Here is an 11,650-nt window from a genome sequence, read left to right as displayed (position 1 = left end):
AAGATTTAACATGGTTCACCTAATCCCTAGGTTATGTCCACCAAAAAACAAGTCCAATATTATTATGATCCAATGATTATAACTTGATTACAATATGTAATCCCTTACAACTCAATATTGCCACAAGAAGCAATTTTTGCATCACCCACAATGAAACAATCCCTAACCCTAATCCCTTTTGTACAAGTATTTTTTTCACTTTAGGGTTAAAATTAGTTACAACATGTAGACCATAAAATGCCAATAAAATAGCCCCAAAAAAAAAATTTCTCAAGGGCTCTGCCCCCAAACCCCGCCGAGGAATTATGAAGTATGTAGAGTACTTCTCTAATTAGTCACCACAATCTAACATTAGAATGTTAGATATTTTGTTCTTGCAAATAGAATATCAATGGTAATAATTAATACTAAGGTAATGGAGAATGGGGCCAATAAGGTATACAAATTGTTATTTGTACTTTCTATTGGTGTAAATAAGTATTCACTATTTACACTTTACTTAAGTTTACTTAGGTTAATGTATTATTTTATTATTTATTAGGTTAGACACCTAGGAGTTTTTGTACTCATATGAGTTGTCATGTTGACAACATAGAAGTAAGCAACTCTAATTTAGCACATGGTGTCTACAACATAATTTTACGTGACACACCTTTCTAAGTTTATCCTCTCATCATTGTACTAACTCTTGTGCTTAATGGAGGATAATCCACTCTTGGTGGACATGTACTTAGTTGTGAGGCTTATCATATTGCTATCTCCAAGACATTCTAGAAGCATTCTAGAGGCCTTTATATTCAGGCACTCCTACTTTGTATGTACATGAATTGAATATCATATTGTTATTATGATCATACTTTATTGGTCCATTCTATGCTAGTGCTCGAGTTCCTTAATCTTGGGTGATTTTTCCTTAAGGTAAATTCTTACATGGTATTAGAGATGAGGAAGATTCTCTTCACATAGCCATTGGAGACCATTTTCTTGCTTCACCTCTTGGAGGACCTCAACTCAGATCTAGAGTATCACAGTCATTGGGAGTGTCTAGAGCAAAAGTGGACCTCGTCATTGCATCTAAAGCATCGATTCAATTAAATTTGATTCTAAATTTGCCTACCATAGGCCATAGTCAAATTTGAGGTAATTTTTTTTTGCAAACTGGCACTTGAAGGCCCAATTTGTAGTATTCGATAGGATCATTTTTTAGATCTGCGAATTTATTTTAGATTTGTATTTATTTTCCCTACAATTTTCATTTGCATTTTTTTGGAATTTTTGGATTTGTATTTTCGAAAAAAAATTCGGCTTACCGGGCCTGTAGAGAATTTTTTTTGCAAGAACCAGGTGGTCAAATCCCAACCCCCATAGGATATTCAGTTATATATTCCTTTTTTAATCAGCAGTTTCCAATAGTCAACATTTACAAATCATAGCCAAATTTCCTACAACATAGCAATGTTCACCAATTCTGGCGACGACATATATTCCTCCGGCCTCACATAATTTTGGACAGGCAACAAACCACTCATCAAACATTACTACGGCTTCAAAGTTGATATAACTTGGTGGTTTGGTTGTTTTTACCCACAAAAAAATCTCACCCATGATGCATGTGGGACCAAATTGCCAACCAGCCACCGCCGTTTCAAATTTTGGTGACTTTGTTGTGTACACCGTACCGACCACCACCACTTCTAGCACCGTTAGTCTGCATCCTCCCCATCTGTGATGAATTCCCAAATGCAAACCAACCTCCACCAAATGCAGGACCTTTGGCACCCAGCCACACGAAATTTATTGCACCCTCCATGCAGTGCCCTCCGCTGACATGACAACAAACCCACTTGCCATGACACATGTCTGCCTACTCAGCACCATGCAGCCTATTCGTACCTACAATCAACGATTGACACATAAGCACCACATCATCAGTCCCAATCAACATACACATTAGCCATACTTAGATAGCTCACCATTTCGTACACTGCCACATGCCCTAGTCCATATAGTGACATCATTTTCCACATCATCAGGAATACCCATTTTTTGCTAACATTAGTCAGTTACATGATTAAATTTGACAGTTGTTTGACCATCATTAATAGGCTAGATTATACTACATCGATGGTCATTTGGACGTCAAATTTAACATAGTGTTTTGCTGCCTAGACCCTATTCATATTCTATTTTGATTTGACAATTTGACTTTGGGAGGTCATATCTCAGTCATCTGAACTCTAAATCAGGTGCAATTTTTTTAATTTTGGCTAAAATTTCTTGAACTTTTTAGTGGTGCTATTATTTTCTAGTTTTGGTACATGAATTTGTCAAAATTTGTATTTTTTGGTGATTGTACCTATCCAATCCTACATTTTTCAACTTCAAACGCTTCATACAAGCTCATCTGGATACATTTTCAGGTTCTATTTTTTTTTAAGTGGTTAATTTTTTGTCTACTTTCTAGATCTGTAATTAGATTATAGGCTTGTATGGATAGAAATATCACTTTCAGAAATAGGTCCTTTTTTGCATTGTATTATTTTGATTACTCTTCAAAATTGTTGCACATCTACGCAACAATGCAAAGTGCCAAATTTGAACCTTGAAAGGCAGTTGTAAATAGCAAAATTAGAAGCCCACTTTTGTCCATTTTGACAAATGGCCTATTGTAAATGCACTACATATAAAGTGCCAAAAGCATCATTTTTAGGAGGTTCTTTGATTGAGTGAATAGAGGGGGTGTCTTGTGTTTTTGTGTCTCTCTTTCTCTTTTGTGCTCTTTTAATTTTTTGCATCATCGGTTCACCTAAAGCTCCAATTCTAACTTCACACAATTATACTACATGGAAAGATATTGTATGGAGTAGATTAATGGAAAAAGGTTTAAATCTATATGTTGATGGTACAATTACAAAACCCAATGATGTTACTGCACAAGTTGATTGGCAAATTAAAGACAACTAGGCTTTAGGAATTATTCAGAGTTGTATTCATGGAGATCTCTTCTTCCACATTTCTAGCTTTAAGGATGCCAAGGGTGCTTGGGAAAAACTTGAAGGGTTGTATGGTAAGGTGGATGAGGAAAAGGGATTCCAAATTGAGGATGATCTACTTCTACTAGATGGATCATAAGAATTTTGACACAATTCAAGACTATGTCAACAAAGCCAATGAATTGAGAGCACTACTTAAGGATTGTGGTAATCCCATGAAGGATGATAGATTGATTCATGACATCTTGAAGAGGCTACCTTTAGAGTATGTGTCCTTTGTTTTGAGTTACAACACTCATAGGTTGAACATGGGAAGTGCCTTCACTAAGCCTACATTTGATGCATTTGCAGAAATGTTAATGTTGGAACAATCCAAGTTGATAGATATGAGAATTATCATGTCATCAAAGACCAAGGCATTGGTGGCTACTAATGAGAACCAATCAAATCAAACTGGAAAAAGTTCTACCAATAGCAAGAAAAAGTAGTGGAAGCAAAAATCACAATCAGAGACACAACAATCTTCCTCCTTACAACGAGGCAATTCTTCTTTTAACAAGAAGGGAAACAATAACAAGAAGGATAAACTATTTTGTGCATATTGCAAGGAACTAAATCATGATGAGCATCATTGCAAGACTAAGAGAATAGATGAGTTGGAAAACTTACTTAGGAAGAACACAATCTATGTGTCAAATGCTTCCAAGGATTCAAATCCATCCACTTCAAAGAAAAAGGGCAAGCACTTATGGCCAATTCAAGTTCTTCAGGGGAATGGATTCTTGACTCAGGTGCCTCATATCATATGGGCTCTTCAAAAGGACACTTTTCTTCATTGAAGTAGTCTAAGGTACCTCACATATTTGTAGGGGATGATACAAAAATGGAAGTTGAAGGAAAAGGACAAGCTGAGATGGAAAATGGAAAGTTCAAAGAAGTTCTCTATGTTCCTAACCTTAGCTCTAATCTCCTTTCAATCTACCAAATCACTTACTATGGAGGTGGCAATGAAGTTGATTTCCTTCCTGATTCAGTAATGGTGCACAATCTTAAGGATGATTCATTGGTTGTAGTGGGTAAAGTCAATCATGACACAAGCTTGTATTCTTTCTCCCACTTTGCGCACAAGTCTCTTTCACATGCCTTGTTGACTCAATCTCAATTACAAAGAAAATTATGGCATGAGTGGTATGGACATTTTTCCTTCCACTATCTTCATCAACTTAGCTCAAAAAAATGGTCAAAGGTCTACCTACAATCAACTTTTCTAAGGGTGAATGTTCAACTTGTTCAATAGATATTCATCCAGAAGAGAAGTTTGACAAAGGGAAGTCTTGGAGAGCATCAGTTGTTCATGAGTTGGTTCACACAGTTCTAGCAGGTCCTTTTGTAGTGACATCAGTCAACACAGGTCACTATATTCTCACTTTCATTGATGACTTTTCATGCTACACATGGGTCTACTTTCCTGATCACAAGAATGAAGTGTTTGATAAGTTTCTAGCCTTCAAGAGTCATGTTGAAAAGAAATCAAGGAAAGCCATCAAGATTCTTCGTATGGACAATGAAAGTAGATATGTGAAATCAAGACTTAAAGACTTTTGTGAACTTTAGGGAATTGATCTTCAGAATCTAGAAGCATTTAGTCCGCAAAAGACAAGTGTTCCAACAATGAGGATTAGAACTCTTAAGTGTATGGCAAGTTGCATGATTCAAGCTAAGTCTCTCGATTCATCACTTGAAGTCAAAGCTATAAGCACTGACAATCACATCCTTAATAGGTCTCCTCATAATGTCTTAGATGGAATGACTCCTTTTGAGGCATGGTGTGGAAGAAAACTTGGCATGAAACACTTTAGAGTTTTTGGCTATCTAGCTTGGGCATACATATCTTCAAGGGAATGCAAGGCACCACAACCAAGGCTTTGTACTTTCATCAAAGATATGATAGTGTTAAGGCATATGGATTTATGAATCTTGAGACTCATGAGATATTCATAGAGAGGAATGTTCACTTTGAGGAAAGTTCACCTAGCTTATTGTCTAATCTTCTCCATACTTCATACATTGTGGAAACTGATAGTGACAATAATGATAGTGATTCAATAGATTCAAATATGTGGGATCCTATTGATATATATATAGAACAAGGTCACAACATCAACACATTCCACATGCATACATTGCTATAGTGATAGGTCCATGTAATTTAGTATAGTTGAGTACACCTTATCTTCCAGTTCCAGCATCAGGGGATGACTACTTGATAGACATTTCAAGTTTTTTTGTGGAGTCATACATATTAGATTTGGGAGACATCATTGATGATATACATCTTCTCTTTGATGAAGAAGATCCTTCTCCAATTGTTGCGAGGGAATACTCTGACCCTACAATCCATTCTCTACATGACCAGTCTTCCCAAGTTGATATGATTGTGGATCCTTATGTACAACAGTTGCCAAAGGTCTCTTTATCATTTGAGGAGATAGTTAGTTCTTTGGGATATGTTCTACATCCATCCTTGCTAGATCTAAACTTTTTCTTTTTAGCAATGTTGGAAGGGGCAACCATTAATATCAACACATGGATAGTTTAGTAGGTTTCAGAGACACCATTCATCTTCAAGATTCTTTCTACACATTGGGGAAGCATCTCATATGCACCTATGATATTTTTTCTTCCTATAGGGAGGAACATTATTCAGTAGTCATGGATCAACTTCTACATTGGAGCAGCTATCACTGATAGGCATTCTACATTTGGTGGGGGGAGTGGGGGGACTACCTTGTCTCCTTTCTTCTTCTCTCTTATGGGGGGGGCCTTTTCCTCTTTTGGGATTGTGTTCTTCTCATACTTCTCTATTGTATATACTTGATGTATGTTGTAATGGGGGGGGATCTTGATTACTCCATCTATCCATGCATCTTGTTTTTCCATCTCTCTTTTTGGGGGAGGGTTTTTCCCATGAGGTTTCCCTCTTTCTCCACTTTATGAGAGATTTCATTGCATTTTGTACATGGGGTACCTAACATAGCCTAGTAGCTGAGACCTATCTTGCATTTTCATCCTAGCTTTTGTGAGCTTAAGTGCATTTCCCTAAGTTGCACTTAAGGGGGGCGTTGGTGTAAATAAGTATTCACTATTTACACTTTACTTAAGTTTACTTAGGTTAATGCATTATTATATTATTTATTAAGTTAGACACCTAGGAGTTTGCGTACTCATATGAGTTGTCATGTTGACAACAAAGAAGTAAGAAAACTCTAATTTAGCACATGGTGTCTACAACACTGAATTTTGCATAATTAACTAAGTTGTCATGTTAACAACAGAGTTATACACACTCTTGATTAAGCACATGGTGTATACAAAATAATTTTTGGCTTGTCCTCTCATCATTGCACTAAATCATGTGCTTAATGGAGGATAATCCACTCTTGGTGGACATGTGATTAGTTGTGAGGCTTATCATATTGCTAACTCCTAGACATTCTAGAAGCATTCTAGAGGCCTTTATATTCAGGCACTCCTAGTGTGTATGTACATGAATTGAATATCATATCATTATTTTGATCATACTTTGTTGGTCCATTCTGTGCTAGTGCTTGCTTTCCTTGATCTTGGGTGATTTTGCCTTAAGGCAAATTCTTACACTTAATCTTTATGGAAATAATATATTGAAAGTGTAGATTAAAATATATATATATAATATCTGTATATATTTAAATATTCATTTAAATTTTATATTTATTTGATCAATACTATATTGAAAATTATATAATGATTGATATGAATTACAATGTGAATCATGATAATATTAATGAGAAATATAACTATGTTGTAGGAGCTAGTTTGCCTTGATCTTTCTTTTGAGAATGTTCTTGTACAAAAAAGAGGGAGATCAAGAATCAGGGATGAGTTTAAGAAAATGGAAGGACATTTTTGCTTCTACTATTAAGCTCAATGAATGTTTGGAGTTTCTATGGATAAAAAGAGCAAGTTGTAACTTAGAAATAAGTTGCCAAATTTGATTTGATGCAAAAGTGTTCAAAGATATAAGAATGTGAATTTTACATCGTGGGGGGAATAATAACCAATGTTTCATTCCAAATTGAATCATCTTTAGTAAGGAGATGTTCCATGGCCCTCATGGGAAGATAAGTACTCATCTGAGGATGTTCTTGTAGGAAAAGAAGATTGGTACTTTACACATGCTATCAAATATTCTGAAGATGAGGATTCATTAGTCATTTGATGATCAAGATAAAGTGAGGATATTGAAGTGAATATCTTTAATGGTTGAGATTATGAGATTCTTCTACATTAAGAGGGAGTATGCCACTTCTTGAAAGACAACATAGGAGCTTAGAAGATTAATAATCATAGGGAGTCTAAAAATACATGTGTGCGACTGCATGATGTTGATGGGCATACTTCTATGTATATCATGAGGAAGTGATGACTTATCACCAAAAGATCAAAAAATTGATATCACATTCAGAGTGATTCTGACAAGAATCCTTAGGTGAAGAGAGTCTCTAAGGGAGTAACTAGACTTCCCAAGATCATTGTTTGGAGGGAGAATTTTGAGGTGCAATCCTTTGTGAATGATATCTTCTCTATCAGGAGAAGTTATAAGTAAAATTTATTGTAATGTATTCTTCTCGATGAGATAGAATTGAGGTAAAAACCTTTGTATGAACCTCTGATTGGGTTCATGATGGGTACTATTTCACATATGATATGTAATGAAAGGTGATGATCTTTCATTAACATATATAAATAGAAGATAACCATTATAAGATGGCGATCTTATAAATGGTAGACCTGTTATCATGGTTCTTTGGGCTTGACTTTGCCGAACACCATGATACTGAACAAATAGAAGAAATCTTTGTAAGTTGATGATCTTGCAAATGATAGGCATGTTATTATGATAGTTTTGTTTTGGATATGTCAGAAGTCATTGATAATGAATGCATTATGATCACTATAGATATTGTTTTGGACAATTAGAGATCATAATATGTGTTATGATAGTGTTCATAACATGGTGATTATAATAATTACAAGTTTGAAATGGTTGGAGCTCTGTTAGGTGGGAATCTAGAAGGAGGAAACTTAGTAGTAGGGGCTGATCTTGGAGGGACAGGGAATCAGAAAGTAGGGATTTCAACAGGTTTTGTAGGGTCTGATGGAACATTGGAAGAAAAAGACAAACTTATGAGTTCTTGCTCCACAAGATGTGGGGATGAGAACACTCTTTTTGTTCCCCTGCTTGCTTGTCATGTGCTCAGAAGGGACCCAATGTAGGAAAATATTTTTTTGGAGAATGTGGATGAGAATGCAAATGTTTGTAGGACACAGGACCAAACGAAGGAGAGTTTGCTAGATGATTAAAGGAAGTGGTCTTCTTTGTTTGGGAGAATACCTGGAGGAAAATCATCTCTCCCTTAGGTTACATCAAAATCCTTCTGGGAGAAAGGTGAGTTTCAAATCTTTATTCTAAATGCGATTGTTGATTTCTCTATCTTGACTATGGATTTTACTCTAATTGGGAAATTTTTAGGGGCTAGGCCAAATATTGATGCTTTGAGAAATATGATCAAAATAAAATGGGTTATCTATGGTCAAGTCAACATAACACCTATGATAAATGGTTTCTTTTCTTTTGTTTTTACCTGTAAGGAAGATTTGAACATGGTACTTTGTGGTGGACCTTGGTCATTTGGTAATAGTACTATTACGATAAAAAAATGGGAGGCAAATATGGATCAATCTAATGCATCCAATGCCTTCTTCCTTACTACTCCAGTATGGGTGATACTTCCTAGTTTACCCTTGGAGTTCTGGCATGAAGATATTTTCAAAGAAATAGATGGTTCTTTTCATAAGCTTGTTGCTATTGATAATGTTACAACTTCAAAATTAAAATTTCAGTGTGCTAGAATCTATGTGAAAGATGCTCATTTGAAGAACTTTCCCAAGAAGGTGGAATTGATTTCAAAACTTGGTAAAAGGATGCAAGAGATAATCTTTGAAGATCTTCCAAATGCTTGTTTTGTTTGTAAAAAATGGGGTCATTGGGCAAAAACATTCCCTTTCAAAAGCAATATTCAACCTAAGTTGGCCAATATGGAGAAGAAGAAAGAAATAAAGATCCAGAAAAAGGTATGGAAACCTAAAGCAATACTTGAGAAGGTAATTGAGGATCAAGATATCCTTGAAAATTAGGATTCAAGTAAGCAAATAGATCTAGAAAAGATCTCTAGTGTACAAAGTAAAGAGAATATTGTAGATCCTATGAATTAGTTGGTTATCTATTAGAAAAATGAATTAGAATGGGAAGATTTAGAAGAATTAGAAGACATAGAAGAAGGTGAAGTACTTAAGGAAAGGAGTCATACACTGGCATTAGAGAATACACAATTTGTTGAACTTCAGTTTCAAGAGTCTCCCCTTTGTCAAGAGATTATTTCCTTTAAGAATGTCCTTGAATCCAAAGAAATGGATGTGAATTTTGAAAAGAAGGAACCTTAATAGAAATAGACTCAAAGAAAGAAAATAGAGAAGAAAGGCAATATTGTTTCTAAAGGTGTGCAGACTCAAAGTAGTAATCTGGAGTTGTTTCCAAAATTAAAGCCGAATGTTGTTACTCTAGAGAAACCTAGAAGGAAAACATCTAATAAAACCAGAGAAAGTGAAAGTTTACAAAATGTTGATGATGAGAAATAGGCAACTATTATGGATTTTACCCCAAAAAATTATGATAAATATTATCACTTGTAATATTAGGGGGTTGAATAGTATTCATAAATTAGATATTGTTCAAAATTTTGTTAGAGAACATAAACTAGATATTTCAATGCTCCAAGAAACCAAAATGGATAAAGAGAAAGTTGAAAAGCTTAAATCTTTTAATAATTATTGCATAATGGCTAGTAGCTCAGAAGGAGCATCAAATAGAACAATGATCATGCAGAAGTGATCTTTGTTCTCAAGTACCTTGTTGAATGCTAATAAACATTTTATGGTGATCAAGATTAAGGGTATTGCCCAAAATAATGAATGGTATATTGTCAATGTGTATGCACCTAACATCAAGAGTGTAAGATAAAAGTTGTGGGCTGCTCTTTCTAACATAAAGAACAATGATTACTATGGTAGATGGATTTTTATGGGGGATTTTAATGTCTCACTTTAGGAGCATGAAAAAAGGGAGAAATGTTAGTCAGCTAGATGGTAGACTAGATTTTATGGATTTAGATCTTCATGGTATTGAGTTCACTTGGAGTAACAAAAGGATAGGTGATGAATGTATCCAAGATTGCTTGGATAGAGATCTTACATCTCCAGATTGGACCAAATATTTTTTGTGTAATCTTAAAGCTATTTAGAAGATTAGTTCGAACCATTTTCCTTTGATTTATACTATTGAGACTATCCATAATAGAAAGAATTTTTCTTTTAGATTGGAGAAAATGCAGTTGCAACATTCACAGTTTGAAGACCAATTGGCTGAATGGTGAAACATAAATATTGAAGGAACTGCTCTATTTCATGTGGTTTCTAAACTCAAAAATGTCAAAAAGAAAGTTAAAATTTGGAATAAAAGATGTTTTGGTAACATTTTTTATAACAAATCTAAAATCAAAGAGGATTTGAAATTAATCCAAGATAGGATTTAGAGGAAAGGATACTCTTTAGATTTAGTGATGGTAGAAAATGAGAAGATAAGAAGAAATTTACTAGAGGTAGAGATCTAGATTTGTTTGGCTAGATGAAGGTGATAAAAACACAAAAAATAATAATTTATCTACTTTAAAACATAGAGCTAAAACTTGTATTTCAAGTCTTAAATAAGGTAGTACAAAGTTAACTAAGGAAAAGGAAATCTCTAAGGAAATGGTCTCCTTTTTCTCTTCATTGATGTCTTCAGATCCTAACATTGACCTGACTCATTAGGTAGAATTGTTGGAAGTTATTCCTTCTTTGGTTACTAAAGATCAAAATAGAATGTTGTGTACTATCCCTAAGGAAGAGGAAATTTATAAGGCTATTTTCTCATTAGGTGGGGATAACTCACCAGGGCTAGATGGTTTTCCTATGTTGTTTTTTTAGAAGGAATGGAATCTGGTTGGGAAAGATGTGTGTGATGTTGTTAAAAAATTTTTTAGGGCTAAAAGGATGTTGAAGGAAATTAATTAAACTTTCCTATGCCTTATTCCAAAAATGGTTGGTGTTGAGACTCTAGATCAATTCAGGCCTATCAGTCTATGCAATTCCTTTTATAAAATTATTTTAAAAGTCTTGACTTTGAGGTTGTTGCTTCTGTTGCCTTCTCTTATTTATAAGAAACAAAATAGTTTTGTTCCCGGTAGACAAATCCTTAATTCTATTATATCTGTGCATGAGAATATCCACTCTTTATCTCTTTCTAATAATCAGGGCTTTATTATGAAAGTTGATATTGCTAAAGCCTATGATAGAGTTGAATGGTCCTTTCTTCATAAGATCTTATTATCTTTTGGTTTTAGTGTCAATGTGGTGAAGCTAATTTTGCAGATGATCTCTACTACTATGATTTTTATTATGGTTAATGGATGTTCCTCAGAGTTCTTTAAACCTACTAGGGGGTTGAGACAGGGAGATCT

The sequence above is a fragment of the Cupressus sempervirens genome, chromosome 2, assembly GCF_028749045.1.
Source record: "Cupressus sempervirens isolate cs-2001-9-10 chromosome 2, ASM2874904v1, whole genome shotgun sequence".
Lineage (NCBI taxonomy): Eukaryota > Viridiplantae > Streptophyta > Pinopsida > Cupressales > Cupressaceae > Cupressus > Cupressus sempervirens.
The sequence above is the reverse complement of the archived record's forward strand: the minus strand, read 5'-3'. Positions refer to the sequence as shown.